Source organism: Arachis ipaensis, chromosome B6 (assembly GCF_059453495.1).
Source record: "Arachis ipaensis isolate K30076 ecotype BB chromosome B6, ASM5945349v1, whole genome shotgun sequence".
Lineage (NCBI taxonomy): Eukaryota > Viridiplantae > Streptophyta > Magnoliopsida > Fabales > Fabaceae > Arachis > Arachis ipaensis.
In genome coordinates this window covers 39,128,449-39,140,541 of record NC_142441.1, presented here as the reverse complement: position 1 = coordinate 39,140,541, position 12,093 = coordinate 39,128,449, and the positions used below count along the sequence as shown (strand labels likewise).

The window sequence follows — 12,093 nt, the reverse complement described above, 5'->3', positions numbered from 1 at the left end:
AAACTTAGAGTGGATGTTCAGACCTTCAGACAGAAAGAAGGTGAATCCCTCTATGAAGCTTGGGAGAGATACAAGCAACTGACCAAAAAGTGTCCTTCTGACATGCTTTCAGAATGGACCATCCTGGATATATTCTATGATGGTCTGTCTGAGTTATCAAAGATGTCATTGGATACTTCTGCAGGTGGATCCATTCACCTAAAGAAAACGCCTGCAGAAGCTCAACAACTTATTGACATGGTTGCTAACAACCAGTTTATGTACACTTCTGAGAGGAATCCTGTGAGTAATGGGACGCCTCAAAAGAAGGGAGTTCTTGAAATTGATACTCTGAATGCCATATTGGCTCAGAATAAAATATTGACTCAACAAGTCAATATGATTTCTCAGAGTCTGAATGGAATGCAAGCTGCATCCAACAGTACTCAAGAGGCATCTTTTGAAGAAGAAGCTTATGATCCTGAAAACCCTGCAATAGCAGAGGTGAATTACATGGGTGAACCATATGGAAACACCTATAATCCCTCATGGAGAAATCACCCAAATCTCTCATGGAAGGATCAACAAAAGCCTCAACAAGGCTTCAACAATGGTGGAAGAAATAGGTTTAACAATAGTAAACTTTTCCATCATCCACTCAGCAACAGACAGAGAATTCTGAGCATAATCCATCTAGCTTAGCAAATTTAGTCTCTGAGCTATCTAAGGCCACTATGAGTTTCATGAATAAAACAAGGTCTTCCATTAGAAATTTGGAAGCACAAGTGGGCCAGCTGAGTAAGAAGATCACTGAAACCCCTCCTAGTACTCTCCCAAGCAATATAGAAGAAAATCCAAAAGGAGAGTGCAAGGCCGTTGATATAACCATCATGGCCGAATCCAAGAAGGAAGGGGAGAACATGAATCCCAAGGAGGAAGACCTCCTGGGACGTCCAGTGATCAATAAGGAGTTCCCCTCTGAGGAACCAAAGGAATCTGAGACTCATCTAGAGACCATGGAGATTCCATTGAACCTCCTTATGCCATTCATGAGCTCTGATGAGTATTCCTCATCTGAAGAGAATGAGGATGTTACTGAAGAGCAAGTTGCCAAGTTCCTTGGTACAATCATGAAGCTGAATGCCAATTTATTTGGTAAAGAGACTTGGGGAGATGAACCTCCCCTGTTCACTAATGAACTAAATGCATTGGATCAACTAAGATTGCCTCAGAAGGAACAGGATCCTGGAAAGTTCCTAATACCCTGTACCATAGGCACCATGACCTTTGAGAAGGCTCTATGTGACCTTGGGTAAGGAATAAACCACATGCCACTCTCTGTAATGGAGAAACTTGGAATCTTTGAGGTGCAAGCTGCCAGAATCTCATTAGAGATGGCAGAAAACTCAAGAAAAGAGGCTTACGGACAAGCAGAGGATGTGTTAGTAAAGATTAAAGGCCTTTACATCCCTGCTGATTTCATAATCCTAGATACTGGGAAGGATGAGGATGAATCCATCATTCTTGGAAGACCCTTCCTAGCCACAGCAAGAGCTGTGATTGATGTTGACAGAGGTGAACTAGTCCTTCAATTGAATGAGGACTACCTTGTGTTTAAAACTCAAGGTCACCCTTCTGTAAACATGGAAAAGAGGCAGAGTAAGCTTCTCTCAAAACAGAGTCAACCAGAGCCCCCACAGTCAAACTCTAAGTTTGGTGTTGGGAGGCCACAATCAAACTCTAAGTTTGGTGTTGAACTCCCATATCCAAACTCTAAGTTTGGTGTTGGGAAGTCTCAACAATGCTCTAAACATCTGTGAGGCTCCATGAGAGCCCACTGTCAAGCTATTGACATTAAAAAAGCGCTTGTTGAGAGGCAACCCAATTTTTAATTATCTAATTTTATTTTTATTTTTATTGTTCTTTCATGTTTTATTAGGTTCATGATCATGTGGAGTCACAAAATAAATAGAAAAATCAAAAACAGAATCAAAAACAGCAGAAGAAAAATCACACCCTGGAGGAAGGGCTTACTGGCGTTTAAACGCCAGTAAGGAGCATCTGGCTGGCGTTCAATCCCAGAACAGAGCATGGATCTGGCGTTGAATGCCCAAAACAAGCAGCATCCTGGCGTTCAGACGCCAGGAATGCACACTGAGGAAAGCTGGCGCTAAACGCCAGAAACAAGCATAGAACTGGCGTTCAACGCCAGAAATATGCTGCATCTGGGCGCTGAACGCCCAGAACAAGCATCAATTCGGCGTTTAAATGCCAGAATTGCATGCAAAGGCATTTTAAATGCCTCAATGGTGCAGGGATGCAAATCCTTGACACCTCAGGATCTGTGGACCCCACAGGATCCCCACATACCTCCACTCACCTTCCCTTCTCATAATCCTATATCACCCTCTCTCTCTCTCCATCCACAGTCATCCATTCTGTTCTCCATTCACCACTCACATCCATACACCCCACCTACCTTCAAAATTCAAAATCTCTTTCCCACCCAAGCCCACCCATATAGCCGAATACACACATCCCTCCATCTCCTCCATATCTTCTTCTTCTACTACTATTCTTTCTTCTTTTGCTCGAGGGCGAGCAACATTCTAAGTTTGGTGTGGTAAAAGCATAGCTTTTTTGTTTTTCCATAACCATTGATGGCACCTAAGGCCAGAGAAACCTCTAGAAAGAGGAAAGGGAAGACAAAAGCTTCCACCTCCGAGTCATAGGAGATGGAGAGATTCATTTCAAGGGTCTATAGCTCAGTGGTAGAACATTTGACTGCAAATCAAGAGATCTCTGAGATACCTCAGGGGATACATTTTCCTCCACACAATTATTGGGAGCAACTAAGGGTGGAACATCAAGAGTACTCCATCATCCTCCAGGAAATTAGAGAAGATCGAACAGCAATGAGGGAGGAGCAACAAAGACAAGGAAGAGACATAGAAGAGCTCAAGGACATTGATGAGAGGAACTTTTGCGTGGTCTAGAAATTTGCGGATAAATCCTCGTTGCAAGTATAGTTTCTAAACCTTCAAAAGTCCTTTCATACAAATGTTTTGGTTGTCACAAGTAACAAACCCCTTTTTAAAACTGATAACCGAGTATTTAAACCTCGGGTGGTCTTTTCAAGGAATTGCAGGGAGGTATGTTCTTATTATTGGTTATGAGTTTGTAAATTGGGGGTTTTGGAGTTTGGACAATGGGCACAGGTATATTTTCAAAGCAATAAAAATAAATAAATAACTGTAAAATAAACTCTTGGCAAGGTATGAGAACTGGAAGTCCTATCCTGGTTATCCTTATCAATTGTAATGAGAATTGGATTTTTCTCCCACTTTGTTAACCTCTAACTATGAAGGTAAGTTAAGTGGACGAATTAATTCGAATCCTCAAGTCCTAGTCTTTCCTTGGGAAAAGTTAGAGTTATTGGATCTCGAATTAATTCTTGAAGAATTCCAATTTTTCAATCAACAATGAGTTTGATAACTCAAGAGTCACCAATTAATCAACCAAAGCCAAAAGGGAAAAATCTAAATTATTTATATAAATAAAAGAAAGCAATCATAATTCTGAAATACCTCAATTATATTAAATAAAATATTCAAATCATAACAAGGAAAAGTTCATAAATTTAATTGGAAAAATAAATAAAAAGGAACATTGAACCTGTGATTGCAGTAGATGAAATAATCATGAAGTGAAATGAATCCTAATTCTAAATCCTAAGAGAGAGGAGAGAACCTCTCTCTCTAAAAACTACATCTAATCCTAAAATTGTGAATATGAGAGCTTGTTGTTATGAATGAATGGATTCTCCCACTTTATAGCCTCTAATCTGTGCTTTCTGGGCCGAAAACTGGGTCAGAAACAGCCCAGAAATCGCTGGTTGCGAAATTTGCCACTCTGGTTTTTCGTCACTGCGACGTGGCCGCATGGAGCACGCAGTCGCGTTGCCTAGCATCAGGGAAACTATGGCATATTATATATCAAATCGAAGCCCCAGACGTTAGCTTTCCAACGTAACTAGAACCGCGTTATTTGGACCTCTGTAGCTAAAGTTATAGCCGTTTGAGTGCAAAGAGGTCAGGCTGGACAGCTTAGCAGTTTCTCCAACTTCTTGTATTCCTTCCACTTTTGCATGCTTCCTTTCCATCCTCTGAGTCATTCCTGCCCTGTAATCTCTGAAATCACTTAACACACATATCAAGGCATCTAATGGTAATAAGAGAGGATTAAACATAGGGAACTTAAGGCCAAAGAAGCATGTTTTCAATCAAAGCACAAAATCAGGAAGGAGAATGTAAACTCATGCAAATAGTATGAATAAGTGGGTAAAGAGTTGATAAAATCCACTCAATTGAGCACAAGATAAATCATAAAATAGTGGTTTATCAACCTCCCCACACTTAAACATTAGCATGTCCTCATGCTAAGCTCAAGAGAAGCTATAAAGATGAAGAGGAATGGTAGAATGTATGAAATGCAATCCTATATATATGAATGTAACTACATGCAAAATATTTCTACCTACTTGGTTAAAAATAAATAAGTTCTCAAAGACAAACATGGATCAGATTTTACTAATTCAAATCATACAATAAAAACAAGTAAACTTGTAAGAAGACAGCTCATGAAAGCAGGGAACATAGAATCAAGCCTTGAACCCTTACTAGTAGTGTATATCACTCTAATCTCTCAAGTGTATAGGGTAATCACTCTACTCTTCTCTAGTCATGCTTTCTAAAATTTGTTCTTCACCTAACCAATCAACAAAAATTTAATGTACCAATGCAAACATCATGAGGTCTTTTCAAGGTTGTAATGGGGCTAAGGTAAGGGTGAGGGTATATATATATAAGGCTAAGTGAGCTAACAAAGTGAATCATTGATTAGTCTAAGATCTCACCTAACATACACATACTTTATATAATTTAAAAATACATTACCTAGCTACCCAAATTTTTCCCGCTTTTGTATTACATGCTCATGTATCAAACTTATTTTTGAATTTTGTCCCATGTGCATTGATTCTTTTTATTTTGCATTTGGGGTAATATTATTTTTCTTTCTCTTTTTTTCTTTTTCTTTTTTTTTTATCTCCTTATTTAATTACTTAATATATTTTTTTTAATGCACATGGTAATTTAATTATTTTGATTTCACATGAGCATGTTTTCCAAATTTTCAAGTAACTTATTCAATTTAATTCCCTTTTTTTTTATCATCCTATGTTCCCATAAAATTCTCCATACTTAAATTATACACAATATCTATCTTAAGCTAACCAATGATTCAACTTGAAATTTTTAATTTGTTTTTCTGCTTAAGGCTAGTAATGTGGTTATAAAACAGAACAAATAGGGGTTAAGAGGCTCAAATGGCTGACAAGGGTGATTTAAAGGGTAGGCTTATTTGGGATAAGTGAGCTAAAATCAAACAATGGCCTCAATCATATGCAAGCATGTAACACATTAAACATTGGACATATAGATTGGAACAAAATATAGATTACAATCATAGAGAAGGAAAACACACAAGAATAAAAATTTATGGTTAAATAATGTAACCATGTAAATAAGCTCAAAATCTCACAGGTTGTGTGTTCTTTGGCTCAAAAACCATGTTCCAAATACAACTTCAAACAAGTTTTAATAGAAAAATTTTTTAATTTAAATTAGTGAAATACTATAAAAATTTCTTAAAAAAGAAAATATTACTTCAACCAAGTGGTAAAATATGCACAAAATCAAATAAACATGCAATCAAATATGCAAATGCAACAACTAACAAGAAAAATAAACCATTGGTGTTGAGATAGAAGAGTAACTAACCCATGGAGATCGGTATCGACCTCCCCACACTTAAAGATTGCACCGTCCTCGGTGCATGCTGAGATGTGCAGGTGGATGGGTTGTTCCAGCTGATGCTTTCCTTCAAGGATTGTGCAGATGGACTTGTTTGTCTCCCCTTTTAGAGGTTTTTCCCTTTTACCGTCTTCAGTGGCCAGCCTGAAAGAAGAGAAAAAGAACAGTAACCCAAAAATAAAGATAAAATAAAATATGGTTGGGTTAATTCCAGATAATGAGGATCTCAATTACATGGTAGCTACAACATGCAAATGAGAAAATAGTAGAAGTACATGGCATAACAGTGGTGCAGAATTTGCAACAAAGGAGAGAAAAATATGGGTAATGCAAGATAGTATAAGTTCATATCAATGCAAGAGAAGTACAAGTATCATAAAAGATTAGCATTGATTTAAATAATGTTACCCAATCAGAATAAAACAAGTCATAAGCACTAAGATAATACCAGAAAAGATATAACAGTTGAATAAGAATATTTGAACACCAATGGTAAAATAATAAATTTAGAAAAGAAAATAAAAATATACAAAATTAAAATGCAATGAATGAAAGTATGAAAATAAATAAAATAAAAGATAAGAAGAATGAGAAGTGAAAGAAATAAAGTAAGAAAGAAAGAAGAAAGAAGAAAAGATAGAAGAAATTAGGATAGGGGAAGAAAAGATAAGATAATTGGCTGATCTGGATAAGCTGTGCGGCGCAAGCGACGTGGACGCGTGGGGCACGCGGTCGCGTGACTTGCAATTATACGGATTGATGCGGTCGCGTCGGTCACGCGGTTGCGTGACCCGTTTTAGGCTAATGGCGCGAGGGTAGCCTCGCGCTCACACAACTCTCTATTCAAAATCATTAAATGCCAAATTTTGGGTGACGCGATCGCATGGGGCATGCGATCGCGCGAGTGGCCACTTAGTAGGATGTGACGTGGTCGCGTGAGATGGACTGCGCGTCCAGAGCCAGTCCAGCACCACTCTAGCACAACTTTCGGCTGTGCACTATTATTACGTCGAAATCCTGGTCACGCGGCCGCGTGGGGCACGCGGTCGCGTGGGAGGCCATTATTCCCATATGACTCGGTCGCGTCGGTGACGCGGTCGCATGGGACAATTTGTGCCATTGGCACGCCTCCAGCAACGCTCTCGCGTGACTCTCTGTTCGTTTTCTTTTCTTCCAAAATGCACTGGTGACGCGAACGCGTCAGCGACGCTGCTGCGTCGCGTGCGTGGTTTATATATATATATATATGCAGTATGCAGAATGCAATGCTAATGTAGATGCAATAAATAATTCCAGGTTCAATGAAAATAAAATAAAATAAAACTCGAAAACAAATAAAACTAAATAAAAATGAAAAAAGGAACGATCATACCATGGTGGGTTGTCTCCCACCTAGCACTTTTAGTTAAAGTCCTTAAGTTGGACATTTGGTGAGCTCCCTGTTATGGTGGCTTGTGCTTGAACTCATCCAGGAATCTCCACCAATGTTTGTAATTCCAGTAGCCTCCAGGATCCCAAATCTTGTTTCTACACCCGTCTTCAAGTTGATTATCATGATTCCATCCAGGTGGTTCAGCCTTAGAATTCTCACTGAAGCGTCCAACCAACTTCCTAGACCCATTCAATTGAGCTTTACACCAACCTTTGCGTTTAAACTTAAAGCTTCCAACCATAATGAACCTTGCAGGACAATTCTTACCACTAACCATCTTCCTCTTACTCTTTATGCCACAAAGAGCTCTAAGTTGACCATCCGCCTCTAGTAGCCCATATTCAAGTGGAATTAGAAAGCTAAGGGATATGAATTTTACCCACTTGAATGTTGTGAAGGATGATGGCAACTTAGGGGAAGGGGTCTCCAATAACTTTGGCAAGGTGATTTCAAGCTCCACTCCCTTGTGCTCTTTGACAACTTCCACCTCTTTGCAAGTTTCTTCAATATTAACCTCTTCCTCTTAGTAGCTTTCTTCCAATTCAATCTCTTTTTCATTGCTCACCAAGGGCATGGAAGGAGGCTCTGTGACTAGACTTTCCAATGGAGGTACAACATCTCTTAAGTCTGCAACAACTTCTTCCTTTTTAATAATTGCTGCTTTGTCCAGTTGTTTAAGTATAAAATCGTACTCATCCCCGATGATTTTCTTTCTATGACAACTCCTTTCAACTACTTTTTCATCTTCAAGGGTCTCTCCTACCTTCACCCGTAGGGCCTCCTCTAGCTCTTTATGAAGTATGGATTCGCGAAGATGATTCCTTCTTTCCTGTTCCATATCAATAGCATAATTGGGATAATCTTGCTCTTGAATTGATGGATGTGGGTGCTCTTCCATGGAGGGTGGTGATGGGATGAAAAGATCATTATGTGGTTGAAAAGGAAGTGCACTAGAGCTTGAGGGTTGAATATTGGAGGTAGAGGGTTGGTTCATGCTGGATATAAGATTTTGGAGTGTAGAGGTGAGACCAATGATGTTAGAGATGAGTGTATTGTTATCCAATGGAGGTTGGGGTGGATCTATGTATGGCTCATTCGGTTCATAGGGTGGTTGGTATGGTGGATGTGGGTTAGGGTCATATGGTGGTGTTTGGGGAAAGGGGCTTGTGAGTATGGTGGTCCAAAGTCATGTTGAGGAGAGGGTTTATAGGTATATGGTGGTGGTTGTTGATAGTCCATTGGGGGTGGTTGTTGCCATGAGGGTTGATCAAATCCTTTTGGCTCCTCCCATCTTTGATTATTCCAACCTTGATGCCTGTTCTCCTTGTAATTTCCTCTTTCTGCAATATAATTGTAACTAGACTCATAGCCAAAGGGGTGAGAGTTCATAGTAGTAAATAAAAATTAAAAACAAAAATAAAAACAAATTTACATTTTTGGAATTTGAATTTTAAATTTTTGAAATTTGAATTTTGAAATTTGAGATTTGAAATTTGAAAAATTTTTAAAATTGAATTTTAAAAATTTTTAAATTTGAATTTTGAAATTTGATTTTTAAATTTTGAATTTTTTTTTTTGAATTTAATAAGGAAAGAGAAAAACAATAAAATGACAACAACTTAAAAAATTTTTAGATCAAAACGAAGAAAACAACTAAGAACAACTTGAAGGTCAAGATGAACACGAAGAACAACTTGAAGATCAAGACGAACACCGAAAAAAAAAATTTTTGAAAAATTTTTTTATAATTAAATAAAAACCAATAACCTCATAATTTATAAAAAAAAAGCAAAAATAAAAACAAAAATAAAAATAAATAAACAAATAAAGAGCAAATATTTACAATAACCAACAATAAGGCACACGTTTGCAATTCCCCGGCAATGGCGCCATTTTAATGAGAGGAACTTTTGCGTGGTCTAGAAATTTGCGGATAAATCCTCATTGCAAGTATAGTTTCTAAACCTTCAAAAGTCCTTTCATACAAACGTTTTGGTTATCACAAGTAACAAACTCCTTTTTAAAATTGATAACCGAGTATTTAAACCTCGGGTCGTCTTCTCAAGGAATTACAGGGAGGTATGTTCTTATTATTGGTTATGAGTTTGTAAATTGGGGGTTTTGGAGTTTGGGCAATGGGCACAGGTATATTTTCAAAGCAATAAAAATAAATAAATAACTGTAAAATAAACTCTTGGCAAGGTATGAGAACTAGAAGTCCTATCCTGGTTATCCTTATCAATTGTAATGAGAATTGGATTTTTCTCCCACTTTGTTAACCTCTAACTATGAAGGTAAGTTAAGTGGACGAATTAATTCGAATCCTCAAGTCCCAGTCTTTCCTTGGGAAAAGTTAGAGTTATTGGATCTCGAATTAATTCTTGAAGAATTCTAATTTTTCAATCAACAATGAGTTTGATAACTCAAGAGTCACCAATTAACCAACCAAAGCCAAAAGGAAAAAATCTAAATTATTTATATAAATAAAAAAAATCAATCATAATTCTGAAATACCTCAATTATATTAACTAAAATATTCAAATCATAACATGGAAAAGTTCATAAATTTAATTGGAAAAATAAATAAAAAGAAAAATTGAACCTGTGATTGCAGAAGATGAAATAATCTTGAAGTGAAATGAATCCTAATTCTAAATCCTAAGAGAGAGGAGAGAACCTCTCTCTCTAAAATCTACATCTAATCCTAAAATTGTGAATATGAGAGCTTGTTGTTATGAATGAATGGATTCTCCCACTTTATAGCCTCTAATCTGTGCTTTCTGGGCCAAAAATTGGGTCAGAAACAGCCCAGAAATCGCTGGTTGCGAAATTTGCCACGCTGGTTTTCGTCACTGCGACGCGGCCGCATAGAGCACGCGGTCGCGTCGCTTAGCATCAAGGAAACTATGGCATATTATACGTCAAATCGAAGCCCCGGACGTTAGCTTTCCAACGCAACTGAAACCGCGTCATTTGGACCTCTATAGCTAAAGTTATGGCCATTTGAGTGCGAAGAGGTCAGGCTGGACAGCTTAGCAGTTTCTCCAACTTCTTGTATTCCTTCCACTTTTGCATCCTTCTACTTTTGCATGCTTCCTTTCCATCCTCTGAGTCATTCCTGCCCTGTAATCTCTGAAATCACTTAACACACATATCAAGGCATCTAATGGTAATAAGAAAGGATTAAACATAGGGAACTTAAGGCCAAAGAAGCATTTTTCAATCAAAGCACAAAATCAGGAAGGAGAATGTAAACTCATGCAAATAGTATGAATAAGTGGGTAAAGAGTTGATAAAATCCACTCAATTGAGCACAAGATAAACTATAAAATAGTGGTTTATCAGACATCATTGGATCCTCAAGAAGAAAACGCCACCATTACTAAGGTGGACTCATTCCTTGTTCTTAAATTTTCTGTTTTTCGTTTTCTTATGTTAAATGTTTATCTGTGTTTGTGTCTTTATTACATGATCATTAGTGTCTAAGTGTCTATGCCTTAAAGTAGTGAATATGAATCTATCACCTCTCTTGAATGAAAAATGTTTTAATTACAAAAGAATAAGAAGTACATGATTTCGAATTTATCCTTGAAACTAGTTTAATTATTTTGATGTGGTGACAATACTTTTTTGTTTTCTGAATGAATGCTTGAACAGTGCATATATCTTTTGAAGTTGATATTTATCAATGTTAAATATGTTGGCTCTTGAAAGAATAATGATAAGGAGAAATGTTATTTGATAATCTGAAAAATCATAAAATTGATTCTTGAAGCAAGAAAAAGCAGTGAATACAGAAAGCTTACAGAAAAAAAATTGGCGAAAAAAAATAGAAAAAGAAAAAGCAAGAAGAAAAAGCCAAAAGCTCTTAAAACCAAAAGGCAAGAGCAAAAAGCCAAAAACCCTTAAAACCAAAAGGCAAGGGTAAATAAAAAGGATCCAAGGCTTTGAGCATCAGTGGATAGGAGGGCCTAAAGGAATAAAATCCTGGCCTAAGCGGCTAAACCAGGCTGTCCCTAACCATGTGCTTGTGGCGTGAAGGTGTCAAGTGAAAACTTGAGACTGAGCGGTTAAAGTCAAGGTCCAAAGCAAAAGAAGAGTGTGCTTAAGAACCCTGGACACCTCTAATTGGGGACTTTAGCAAAGCTGAGTCACAATCTGAAAAGGTTCACCCAATTATGTGTCTGTGGCATTTATATATCCGGTGGTAATACTGGAAAACAAAGTGCTTAGGGCCACGGCCAAGACTCATAAAGTAGCTGTGTTCAAGAATCAACATACTGAACTAGGAGAATCAATAACACTATCTGAACTCTGAGTTCCTATAGATGCCAATCATTCTGAACTTCAATGGATAAAGTGAGATGCTAAAACTATTCAAGAGGCAAAAAGCTACAAGTCCCGCTCATCTGATTGGAGCTATGTTTCATTGATATTTTGGAATTTATAGTATATTCTCTTCTTTTTATCCTATTTGATTTTCAGTTGCTTGGGGACAAGCAACAATTTAAGTTTGGTGTTGTGATGAGCGGATAATTTATACGCTTTTTGGCATTGTTTTTAGTATGTTTTTAGTAGGATCTAATTACTTTTAGGGATGTTTTTTATTATTTTTTATGTTAAATTCACATTTCTGGACTTTACTATGCGTTTGTGTGTTTTTCTGTGATTTCAGGTATTTTCTGGCTGAAATTGAGGGACTTGAGCAAAAATCAGATTCAGAGGTAGAAGAAGGACTGCTGATGCTGCTGGATTCTGACCTCCCTGCACTCAAAGTAAATTTTCTGGAGCTACAGAACTCAAAATGGC

At 37.5% G+C, this 12,093-nt stretch overlaps 1 non-coding gene across 1 annotated transcript; it reads right to left on the bottom strand.

Annotated features, from left to right (window-relative positions):
- Positions 1-108, bottom strand: LOC148555216 (small nucleolar RNA R71). Its single transcript, XR_015887582.1, has one exon. It is a non-coding gene; the product is annotated as a small nucleolar RNA R71 (small nucleolar RNA).
- Positions 109-12,093: the final 11,985 nt, after the last annotated feature.